The sequence below is a fragment of the Perissodus microlepis genome, chromosome 7, assembly GCF_051167445.1.
Source record: "Perissodus microlepis isolate ML-2025 ecotype Zambia chromosome 7, ASM5116744v1, whole genome shotgun sequence".
Lineage (NCBI taxonomy): Eukaryota > Metazoa > Chordata > Actinopteri > Cichliformes > Cichlidae > Perissodus > Perissodus microlepis.
In genome coordinates, this window is record NC_140467.1 from 12,985,384 (window position 1) to 12,997,170 (window position 11,787).

The 11,787-nt window shown below is 39.4% G+C and overlaps 1 protein-coding gene across 8 annotated transcripts in view; it reads right to left on the reverse strand.

Annotated features, from left to right (window-relative positions):
* The window catches only part of megf11 (multiple EGF-like-domains 11), a 77,739-nt gene extending 67,054 nt beyond the window's left edge, over window positions 1-10,685 (reverse strand). For all 8 annotated transcript variants that reach the window (XM_084933519.1, XM_084933517.1, XM_084933516.1 and 5 more), the window contains exon 1: window positions 10,443-10,685. The gene's annotated coding sequence lies outside the window, so the exon portion shown is untranslated. The remainder of the gene's footprint in view (window positions 1-10,442) is intronic.
* Between the last annotated feature and the right edge of the window lie 1,102 nt (window positions 10,686-11,787).

The window sequence follows — 11,787 nt, forward strand, 5'->3', positions numbered from 1 at the left end:
TGTCGGAGCAGACAAACACTGTCCTGTGTACTCCCATCCCACTTTCAACCACGGGCAATAATGAGAAATTGCTTTATAGACATCAGAGAAACTAATCTAGTCTAACGTTGGCTTTATGAATCTAAAATCAGACTCACAAGGGAGGAGAGCAGCACAGTCACTCCAGCCATCTGTTCAGAAGTGGTTCAAAGAAAGAGCAGAAAATGTGAAACTAATGTGAGTAAATCATCACATCTCACTAATAAATCAAGAAACCCCTCTCTGTCTATCCTTCACATATTTCACCAAATAATCTATGTCATACTTAGCGGGTGTACTGCTGGGAGCAGGAGTAGGAGCACTGCAAGAGTTTGAGGTCATGTAGATGAGCTGTGGTCTGACCTTAGGGTTTAGCCACCTCTGACCTGACGCATGATGTCACAGGTGACACAAGTTTAAACTATTCACAAACATGCTCCTGAAAGTGGACCCCACTTCCATAGAGGATGAATGCAGGGTGGGTCTCGCTGGCTCCAGCAGGTTTAAATTTGCCCATAATTTTATGTGACAAATGATGCGTTCAGTGGGAATAGGCTGTTATGGTTGATATGTGACCTCACAGATTATGCCACACTCCTCTGTGGCCTCATAACAATGTCACAGTTCAGATAACATGGTTAGTTGGAATAAACTTCCAATGAGTGTGATATCTAACTTTGCTGATGCAAAGATACCTGAAGGCTGTAGAAGGCTGACACTGCACAACCCAGTGCGCAGGTTTTTGCCCAAAACCTTCTTAGCTATGAGACAGTGCTAACCACTGCACCACTGAGCAAAGCACTGGTGACTATCAGATCGAGGACTCTCTATTCATCGATTTGCTGGCTGTATTGCTAGAAACCAAAGCAAGTACATTGCTGAGTTTAGGGACCGTTTTTTGATAAGTGCTTTGATTTTGGCTATGTGCTCCTGTTCTCCGGATTTTTAGGCAGACGTAGCACTTAAAGGATCGTGAATAAGAAATCTATGGGAGACAGCAGCTTTCCACTGCTCCCTACAAAGAGCCAATCACCTGCTTTATAATGAAAACACACACAGATGAGGTTGAGGATCGTTTTAGCTGTGTGGTGGCAGGTGTGTCTATTTATTATAGTAAAGATATGGGTAAATGAACTATTTTTTTTCTAGGCTTAATGCTTTGCTCTGCTTGGATGATCATGTTGGCACTCTATGTTGGGCTGTAAATGAGGCAGTAATGCCGTGAAACTCTGCATGCATAGTAAAAAAAAATTTGACTGGTGATTGTATATGAGGTTTTTTTTATATCTCATTGACCCATCTATTGCAGTTATGGGTCTAGGCTCACTAAATTGGGAGACTTGGGTGGCTTAGTCTTGTAAAAGATTGCTTGAAGGCATTACAAGGATAGCTGCTGAGTGGCAGGGACAGCTTCTAGAAGGTTAGAGTCATCACGTCGCCTCTGATACTAAGCATAATTGTCACATGCAAATGTATGGCATGATGTGACAATGTGATTGCATCGTAGGGTCTTTTGCTTGATTTGTGACCGCACAGATGATGTGACATTCTTCATAATGATGTCCTCAATTCGGATAACACAGTTTCTAAATAAATCTCCACTGATTATGACATCTGCCTCTGCTGACGCTAAAATGTCTCTGACAGCAGGCACTGCACTAATATAGATAATGGAGTACAGCATATAGCAATTACAATATCGTTTTTCTTGTGCTTATTCTAATGTCAAACTTTTTTTTTTTTTGGTAATTAATCATGTTTGGGTTCCTCACATAACAGGCATGGCACATACAGTCATAAACATGTCACCAATTACCAGCTTTAGGCAAGAAAACTAATTAGTGAAACAACACCACTTAATGAAGCAAAATAACAATGTGCCTGATGTCACATAGCTCTGCCTGCTGCTCAGAATAGTTTCTGTGTTTCGCCCTATGCTTTTAATAACAAACCCTAGGCATCATACTGACAGCCAAATGTTTTGCAGTGCCCTCTGCACCACGTCTGTTCTCTCTTCACAGCCTGGGCATGGCCTCCTGCTGCCACCAGGAGGAAGCACCAGTCATTCCTATATGCACCAGTAAAGCTTTCCTACACCACACAGACAATTAGCCAGCCTGTGACTGATTGCACGTAATGAGATCTATTGGAGAACAGTTGGACATCTTTGGGCAAATTAATGTGTGAATATTAGCCTGTTGAACCGTCTGCTCTCTCACCAGGATCATTCTCCAGTGGAGAACAAAACTGAACCACTGTAATATTCAGCTGCTCTCTGCCTGGCGGCCCAGCCAAGCCATGTGTTCATTACTGTATTTTAGTTGTACAGCTACAGTGCTGTGGACAAATTAAGCAAAGGTATAGTGTGGACAGAAACACAAATAAAAGGAGGTGGATAGAAGGAGGCAGAAAAGTCAAGTAAAGTCTAGCTGAGCAGCTCACCATGAAATGCTGAAACAACAGTGCGGCTGCCAGGGCAATTTTACACCCCAATAGTTTCACACCTCAGCCACCAACCCCTTCCAACTCTGAACCTTGTGTCTTCTTTGTGTCTTCATTTATTTTGTGTCAGTGTCCAAGATGTGAGAAGCCAAGCAGTGAGAAACTCGTCCCAAATGTCGCAGGGTAAGTGGTGTGTGAAGCAGACGCGGGGAGCAAGGAAGAGAAAAGCCACTGCGCGTGGATGCACTTTGCTTTCTGTGCAGACAATCCTCTGAGATATCAGAGGACTTCACATTACACTTGGGAAAACATATCATTTTATACTGATGCATGCAATGCAGTAGAGGGACTACTCAAACCCTTTACTTACAAGCAAGCAAAAGTTCAGAATACAAATGACTACTTCAATGAAGTAATGTACTGTCAAAAAATTGACTCAGAGTTCAAGTGAATTAAAAAGAAGCAGCTCTGCAGTGACTTTATCTTATGGTATGAACAAATTATTAATGCTGACTTATCAAACATCACTTTACCACTATAACACCTCATAGTCCAGTTAATTACTTCTCAACTTAGTGGCTGTAACAGCTACAAAGGATAAAAGAAAAACTGAGATAAGTGGCAGAATATGTTCAAAATTGTTATCGAACAATCATTCATCAAAGCACTCTTGATGACTTTAGAAGGATGGCATCTGGAAAAAAAATGACCTTCCTCTTTTTTGCAACAATATTTTTAAAACTGTGTAGTTGTGCTCTTTTCTCTGTGCGTTTTATTGGACTATTTTTTGTTTGAGTGGGTAAATCGGTTGCTTTTTTCTGTTTCGTAACTGAAATAATCCTGTAATTTACTTACGCTTTACCGATACCTGACATTTTGAGTAAAAGCATCTTAAAAAATAAGTAATAATGCATAAATGTGTTTTATTTATTTATTTTTGCAATTCTATTATCTTTGATTTGCTGTGAAATGTGAAACAGCTATGAACAGCCACTGAAATGAAGTGATGAATTTCGAGGGGGAATGTCCCTTAAGTGGATGTGCTAATAATTTAGGCATTTGAAATTTTGATAATCAAGCACTAGTTTCTAAATGGTAGCTCATCAAAAAAATGGCAGAATTATTAAAGTTGCTGTCAGAATAATGTACCTGAAAACGGACTTACATGCGTGTACTTGAGTGACTTGAGTGAATCACCAGCTTACTTAGAAGCATTAGTTAGCCTACTCTAACTAATGATTCTTTTCCAAAAAATAAAAAATCTGAATAAAACATCAACTCTTTCTGTTAAAAGCTACACCTCCTACTTCCCTCTCAGTGGTGTGCTCTCTCTGATAGTGCAGCACGTTGACCTTCTGGATCACTAGTCAATGACTGAATGAAGAATGACTTGCCATCATGATTATTAAATCTGAAAATGCGCTACTGGTGCACAAAGGATCCAAACCAGGTGATCTCCATTTGGTGAAATGAGAGCTCCATCAACTCGATTTGCACGATGTACGCCCAATTTTTGCCGTCATGACCTTTTAAATGTCCTTGAAACCACTTGAGCAAAATGTGCCTACTTAGACTGAATACATTAAAAAAAATGAACAAAAGAGAGGCGTTTGTGTGGCTGTGTTCAGCCTGCATAATGAACACACGAGGACGCCTGTTTTAATCATATGACAGAGTTAAATAAAGCCAAAATGCAACAAATCCATAAAATCCAATGCATACACAAAGCCAATGAAAGTCATTAGAAATTTGTTTGAATAATAACTGGGAAACAGAATATAACCACTAGGCTGAGAAAACAATGCACTAAAATGTATTCAGTATAAATCATCTGATTCATGAGATGCTCGCACTGTTAAAGCTCATCCTGCGGTGTAGAACTCGACAATATAATTGTGTCGTATATTACAGCTGTGGTCAACCAACATGAGCTTTTCTGCCTGCAATGCAGATGTGTCCGCATTCATAGGCCAACCAATTAATCGGTCTGTCACTAAAGTCTGTAAATATCATAGTGCAGTGAAATGTAGAAATAGTGCACAGGTTGCAGAACAATATAGCAACATATACTTACTGTTTTATGAACTGCAAACCTGTTCATTTTTAATTTATGACATCTGTCAAGGAAAATAGCCTGTCTCCATGACCTGAGTGAAATAAAAACAACATAAGGTTGTTAAATTGCAGTTTTCCGTGCCATCTCAACCCAGACCGCTTTGTGTTGTATATAAAAATGCTCCTAAAATCTATAAAAACCTAATAAAAAAAATGATCATTGTTGTAAATGGAAGCTACATCTCCCTTACGTGCTTCTTTCAGCCTCTATTCCATTATGCTTTCCATTATAACATGGTTGCGGTGGGCAGGGATGCCTGATGCTGGTGCTAGGGGTGCCAAGTGTTTGTGCACTGACCTTCTGCTCCCTGGACAGGTCTGAGTGCAAAAGCATCACCAGTAAGGGGCCAAAGGAGATGGGACACTCAGCTGGCTGGTGCATTATTCATGAGTCACCCCTGTTGAGTGGGCTGTTATTCAGCATCCAAATCCCAGATGTGGTTCAATCTGTGCTCCATTCAGTGTCCTGACTGCTGGCCATTGATCACAGGCAAGGTACGCAGTGCTGAATAAGCGCTGGGGCTTTATGTTACAGGGCTCAAAGCGTCTCACTGATAACACAAAGATCCATCACTAGACATTGGAAAGGCTCCAAAGTATTCTCACTGGAACTGATCAGACAAACCGAGAGGAGATGCAGCTAAAACATTTGCTACGATGGTGCACAGCATGTGGCAGTGATGTGACAGCAATATGTTGTATGTCAGGTGTCATACATTTGCATATTTTTTGGTTTTTAAATAAAAAATAAGCTTATATTTACTTATTCAGAAACATACACTCTGACACACATCCCTGTCAACAGACAGAGAAAAAAAATAGTGTGACGAGGTCCCTGTGTGAAAGGTGCCAGAGGCAAGATATCACCCTCTAATAGGCATCATACTACTAATGGACAGTTGAGCACAGTGAATCATTTGTTTGCTTTAATCATCAATCACATAAGGGCAGCTAAATGTGGCACGACCACAACTCTGTCTGCATTTGTCAGGATGATGATCATAAGCCATTGATCATGTTGCTGAATTACTGCACAATATAAAACGTGAATAATAATTTCCATTTCACTCTGCCTACTGAGACACAACACTACAATTCTTTGATGTGAGTGATAAATTGTGGTTGTTTGTCAAATTTGTGACTCAGACCCGATTTGTTTGGTTGAGGAAACAATGCAAAAATCACAACATTAAATATGCTGGGGAACATTTAAGTTTTTAAAGCCCTTTTTAAGATGAATGGCTGTTGTTAGGATTTTCTGTTTAGCAGGCGTTACAAACTGCCTTAGTCTTTGACCACAGTTATGAATCATCTTCTCCTTAAGATTTCTGGGGACTTCTGTGAAATCTATCACATCTATTCTAACTCATTTTAAAACATTCTTAGTGCCTATCGGTACCTTTTTGATGCTGTCAAATTAAATATTAAATTTCATCATGTTTCTGACAAGCCAATATTTCACTTTTCTACTTCTGCTCAACAGCCTGAGCTCTCAGAAGGAAAGATTAGCTTAGTGAATATCTGTGGCTTCTTTACAGTCCACATAAGCGATTAAATCATTTTTAACTCCAAAGTAATTAGTAAGCAGTAAGTAAACTATGTGTGAAAAGCATATGCCTGAGATGGAGAGTGGATTTCTGCTGTCTAAGGCATAATAATGAATAATAGCCTTATCAGCAAAGCACAACACATCCCAACATGCTGAGATATTATCACTGTTCATTTCCTCAGCTCATGTATCCTGTATCTCTGGTAGAAAATATGTCATGTGGTCTCTTGCACTGTAACTGACAGCCTAGTCATGTCAAAAAACTTGGGCGTTCTACCAGGGCTCTCTACACAATACGGGGAAGGGAAAAGTGGCAGATCTAAGCAGATGCATCAGCAGTATTTGCAAAAAGTCACCAAATTCCCGCAAGGGACATACTTGTCATTAAAACCAACAAGAAAAGAACTGATGAGTGCATTAATCAGAGCTTGGCCAACTATCTGTGGTGAGCTGTAGTCCACGGCGTTCCTCCCCAAGACTGCACCTGAGGGAGGGAGGATTAACGCAGCTCCGCACAAGCTCGTGTATCTGAAATCTGCCTGAGCTCATCGTTTCCATGTTCCTCGCTAAGAGGCTGTGGCTGGATATCAAGCAGAGCCAATCTATTCCCCTGCAGAATGCTGGCTGACCGGCATCAATGCCGTGCATTGTCGAATTATTAATTAAATGTATGCAAGGATAATCAGATGCAGACATGACCAGACCCTTGGGAAACCTAATGTGGAATTGTAGCTCAATCTAAATTGCAGATGTCTTCTTATTTTTTAATGCCAGCTCGCGACGACGTTTTATTGGCCTTTAAAATTTTGCATCACTTTGCACTTATGTAACTTTTTTGTGATGCACAACATGCACAACTGTGACTTTTCCTTATAATCCCCACTTACAAGAAAAGCCAAATGCTCATGAACAAAAAATAAATAAATAAATAAAATCACCTGTAACAAACGTGTCTATTTTTACTGGTAACGCTACAATATTGGCTACTGCAAATTTATGTCTACAGACGAGGTAGGTCGTGGGTGTATGCTGAGGGATAAACCGTTTTCACTCCCTCTACTCAGCGCAAAATGTAAATGCCACAGCTTTCAAAAGTAAAGCAAAGTCTAGGTCCTGCCTCCATATATTTCATTAACTTTTGTTAATGCAGTTGCTATGGCTCCAGGGTATTTGCTCAATGCTCAATGCACTTTTGCTGAAATAATAAGATCTATCAGTCATTGCAAAGCAAAAACAGCTTAATTTGCAGAATAAAGGTCATACTAGCTGTTACTTCTGAGGGACTGACAGAAAACAGTGTTCATTACAGCAAATTCGAAAAGAAACTAAGCCCTGAAACACAGCACTATGCTGAGGTGTCCACATGCAGTCTTCAAAATCAGTGTCAGATTTATAAGACTGAGACGACTTTTTAGGATTTGCCCTTTTGAACCAGACCCAACCCCCAAACAGTACACAGCAGTTGTAGTTCTGCAAATCCCAATACACTAATGGAGAGATTTCACACTGCCAACAGTCTATGTCTACGCCTGCGGGGAAAACTATTTCTAAACATATGCACGAAGCAGTGTTTTCAAATCCCTTAATTCACATGTGTTTAAGAGATTATATTGAGCCTGTGTGAGTTTCAACCCCCAGCTGGTCAAATCTTAAATGTAGTTACTGAAAAAAATTGTTAGGTCATCTATAGAAACGGAAATGTAAACTATACATGTATACTTAATCCCTACAGTTTTTTTCGGTTTAATGAATACTGTGAGTTGCTACATAAAAATCACATTACCACCATGGAATGAATTTTTTCTTTTTTCTTGAGATGAGAGAAATTGGTCAGCCTTCCACAGCTATCTGCTTTCATTAATCAGCCCTAATTAAACATATTGATTGAGCCAAACATCGGGATTTCCAGTTGAAAGGGTTTACTAGACTGTAAAATTCCTGCAAAAAAATTACCTCCACCGAATGCACGAGGCACTTAGGTGCCCCGGACACAGTGATCCTTTAAGTGAGCCCCCAAAATAAGACAAATATGCATCTGTTCAGTAAACAACATCAGAATTTACGGTGTCTGAGCGGCAAATGTTGTCCTTGGCTCCACTGAGAGCTGAAGCCACTGAAGCTGAACCGAGTATTACTTTGGTTTCTGGCTCCATGACCCCTCATTAGAGGACCCCTCATTAAGTGTTGCTTAAAAATCACAGCTTTAACCAGCCCTAACTCTGGATATCAATGTTTAAAAAAAAAAAAAAAAAATATATATATATATATATATATATATATATATATATATATATATATATATATATATATATATATATATATATATATATATATATATATATACCCCTTTTCTCCCATTTTTCCAAGCACTTGCTATGCCCTGACAGATTGAGTGAACTACTAAAAGACAATGACTGTTTTTCTTTTACTAATTATCTACAAAAGACTGAAAAATATTACAGTTAGGTATTGTTATTCACAGTAATATTAGCAAGAAAAATGTAAATGCGATTGTTAGATGAAATGATTCCCTAACCTGTCAGACAAAGTGAAGGATTATTTAACTAAATAAACACTTAAAAAGCTATTATCCATTCAGTGTTTACATGATTTATTGACACAAAGCCGAACACAAGGTCATTTTTTATATTTGCGAAAGGCCTGACATTTGAAGATACTCCATTTTCATGGGACAATAGGCAGGTATGAAAAAGGAATATGGTGATTTTGTCAACTTGTTTGACAGCCTAAAGCTGAACTGTGGGCATAAAGAAAGGAAAATGGGAGCAATATTTACCCACGCTTTCTAATATTTTGACAGGTCATGGTGGTCCAGAATAACAGCTGATTTGACAAAGGAACAGATGATCTAAATATAAAGGCAGTATTTGTTAAACATGAGTTAGGACACTGTGAATTATTGATGTGCTCCAGTTAACTGGAGAACAAAAAAACTAAATGAACACAGAACATTAAAATTGCGGTGTGATTTAACTAATTGTGTAGCCCGTGAATACTCAGAAATGAAGCTGTGAATATCAAGTGGAGTCTTGAAAGGGGTTACAATGAACAAGCCAGAGTTTCTGGAAACACAACAGCACACACCAAGTGTCCAAGTCTCATTCAAAAACTAAACTTTCACTGCTGTAGTGTCACGGTGCATCCCTGATAAATGACTTTATGACAAATTGCTATAATGCAGAGAATCCATGCTGAGCATGTGGAACAATGTATGCAGCGCCAGCAGGGCAAAGCAACAGTAGCTACAGTGTGCGTATTTCTTTGTGTGTGTCTGTGCGTTGTGTAACTGATAGTGATATCATCAAAACTGTATGTTTTAGAGACGGGCTTCTTGGTTTTGTTTATTCTCCCACAAAGGAAATCAGCAGCAGTAATGATTTCATGATTAAACCATGGTGCAGATCTGCTCATTGACTAACAGGCTAATGCAAGTTTAATCAGATGCTTTACGTTGCACTTTGTTGTCATCTAGTGGTTAAAAAATGACATAACATGCCGCATGTCATTTCTATTCTGTGCATCCAAAATGTTCATCAGTCCTAATCCTTGAGTTTGAAGGACAGACCATTATCTCAAATCCTGGTTCTATGAATGTCTCTTAAGCTTAAAAAACGATGTCGTGACATCGCAGTTACACAGGTGCCACTTACACTAGTGTTCATATTAAATGTGTAACATTTAAAAGGAACCAGGGAATGAAAGATCACATTCAGCACACAACCAACCAAACTAACTCCAGGCAAGGCAAAAAAGCATCACAACAAAGCATAAACTGCAGCAGTTCAAATAAAAGGAAAGAAAATCTAAATCATTAGCATTCAAAGCTTTACAGCTTTTAAAAATGACAATCTTCAAAAGTAATAGACTAGTTTGAAAAGGCAGAGCACATTGGCATACAAAAACATATATGCGATAAAAGAAAAAACACTCGGCTGCAGCAGATTAGAAAACTCTCCGGGATGATACAGCCCTTTTCTTTGGCACAGCGCACACATTTCCGTGGGATATACTCGCCAATAGCCTAATTAAATGGAAAGCACAATTTGTCACAGCAACCAACAGCAGCGCGCTCAGACTGCAAGTTACTGCGGAGCCACTCCAGCAGTTAAAACAAAAATACACAATAATGTATTTTTCTCTGTCTCTCTCTCTAAAAAAAAAAAAAAAAATCTGCTTTAACAAACATCTGGAAACATGTTTATCGCCACACATGCTGCGCGTGCCGATGACACGCCTGCTGCAGCATCATTTACAAATCGAGCCCGATTTGTCAGGGGGGAGGAAGCATTTGACTCACCGTTCGGGGAAAGCTGAATTGGAAAGTTATCGACCTCAAGGCGAAAGAATTGACAGGGTCCACCGTGCAACGAGCTCTTCCATATTTAGTTAAAGCAGAAAGTCAACATTCAGGCAGGATCGGTGAGAGCAGGTACTTTGTCGAGTTGTGTCAGCGCAGGGCTTTTTCACACTCGGCGACGCGCACGAGACAGGTGCGAGGAACCGCCGCCGCTTCCTCCCTCTCCTCTCTCCCCTCCACGGGGTGAAGCGCGGCCCACTTTAAACTCTGGTGACGTCATGGGCGCTGATGCTGATGCTGCCCTCCTCCCTACCCACCGTACACCTCTCCGCACATAAACACACACTTGCTTGTTCTTACAGAGAGGATGATCCCACAATATTATTAGAGCAACCTGGGAAACATCTCCTCTCTAACCTCAGCAGTTACAGCCTACAACCTGTAGGATCTCTTTCAGAATTCTTAAAAGTCTTTTTTTCTCATTCTGCAAAGCATCTTTCATCTAAGCTACTTCTATACATGGATGCAACATTTAAAATTGTATGTGGTGAAAGCAGCAAATTGCCTGGAACAGCATAATTATTATAATTAGATCCTATTTCTGAAAGGATGCACACTGTAGTTCTCCTGTGAACCAGAGAGGGGAAAAAGTGGGAAAAAAAACAAGTTACTTAAGACTGAATTTTTTTTCCCTTCTCTTTAAATATTCAAATGATTGTGCATAATCCACCTTTACTAACAAATCCTCATCTGCGTGTGACAGATTTAAGGAAGTTTGCTAAGTTTTTACAGCGACTTCTCGCTTTGCAGTCCTGATGTTTCCAAGGATTTTTTTCACATGGAAGATTTGCAAACCAAACCCTGGATCTGGTTCTTAGTTTGACGTTTAAAGAGATGTGCCGCTTAGTGGGAAATTAGAAGGTGTTAAGAGGAGGGAGACTGTTTAAAGAAGCTGTGCATTTTTTTTAACTGAAAAATAATTATTACCAATAAAAGTTTAAAAAAGACTTCTAAAAACACATAAATGTGCCAAAGTTTGTCATAATGTGACTTATAGCACTTTACTGAGTCCATCTAACTTAAACACTCACATGCCTGACATGAATACTCATGAGATGAACAAATGTACATTAGTCATAGTGCAATCATTGTGTTGTTTTTGTTGGTTTTCTTAAAGAAAAATGCTAAAATATAGTTTTTCAGCAGGAACAAGTGGGTTGGCAGAGACTTTACATTGTGACGAAGGTGGGAAAGAATTGATAGATGAAGAAACATTTTGTCAGTTTTGGTCTTTTCTTGGGACTTATTGATGAAAAATGTATGACAAACATATTGTGGAGCAACA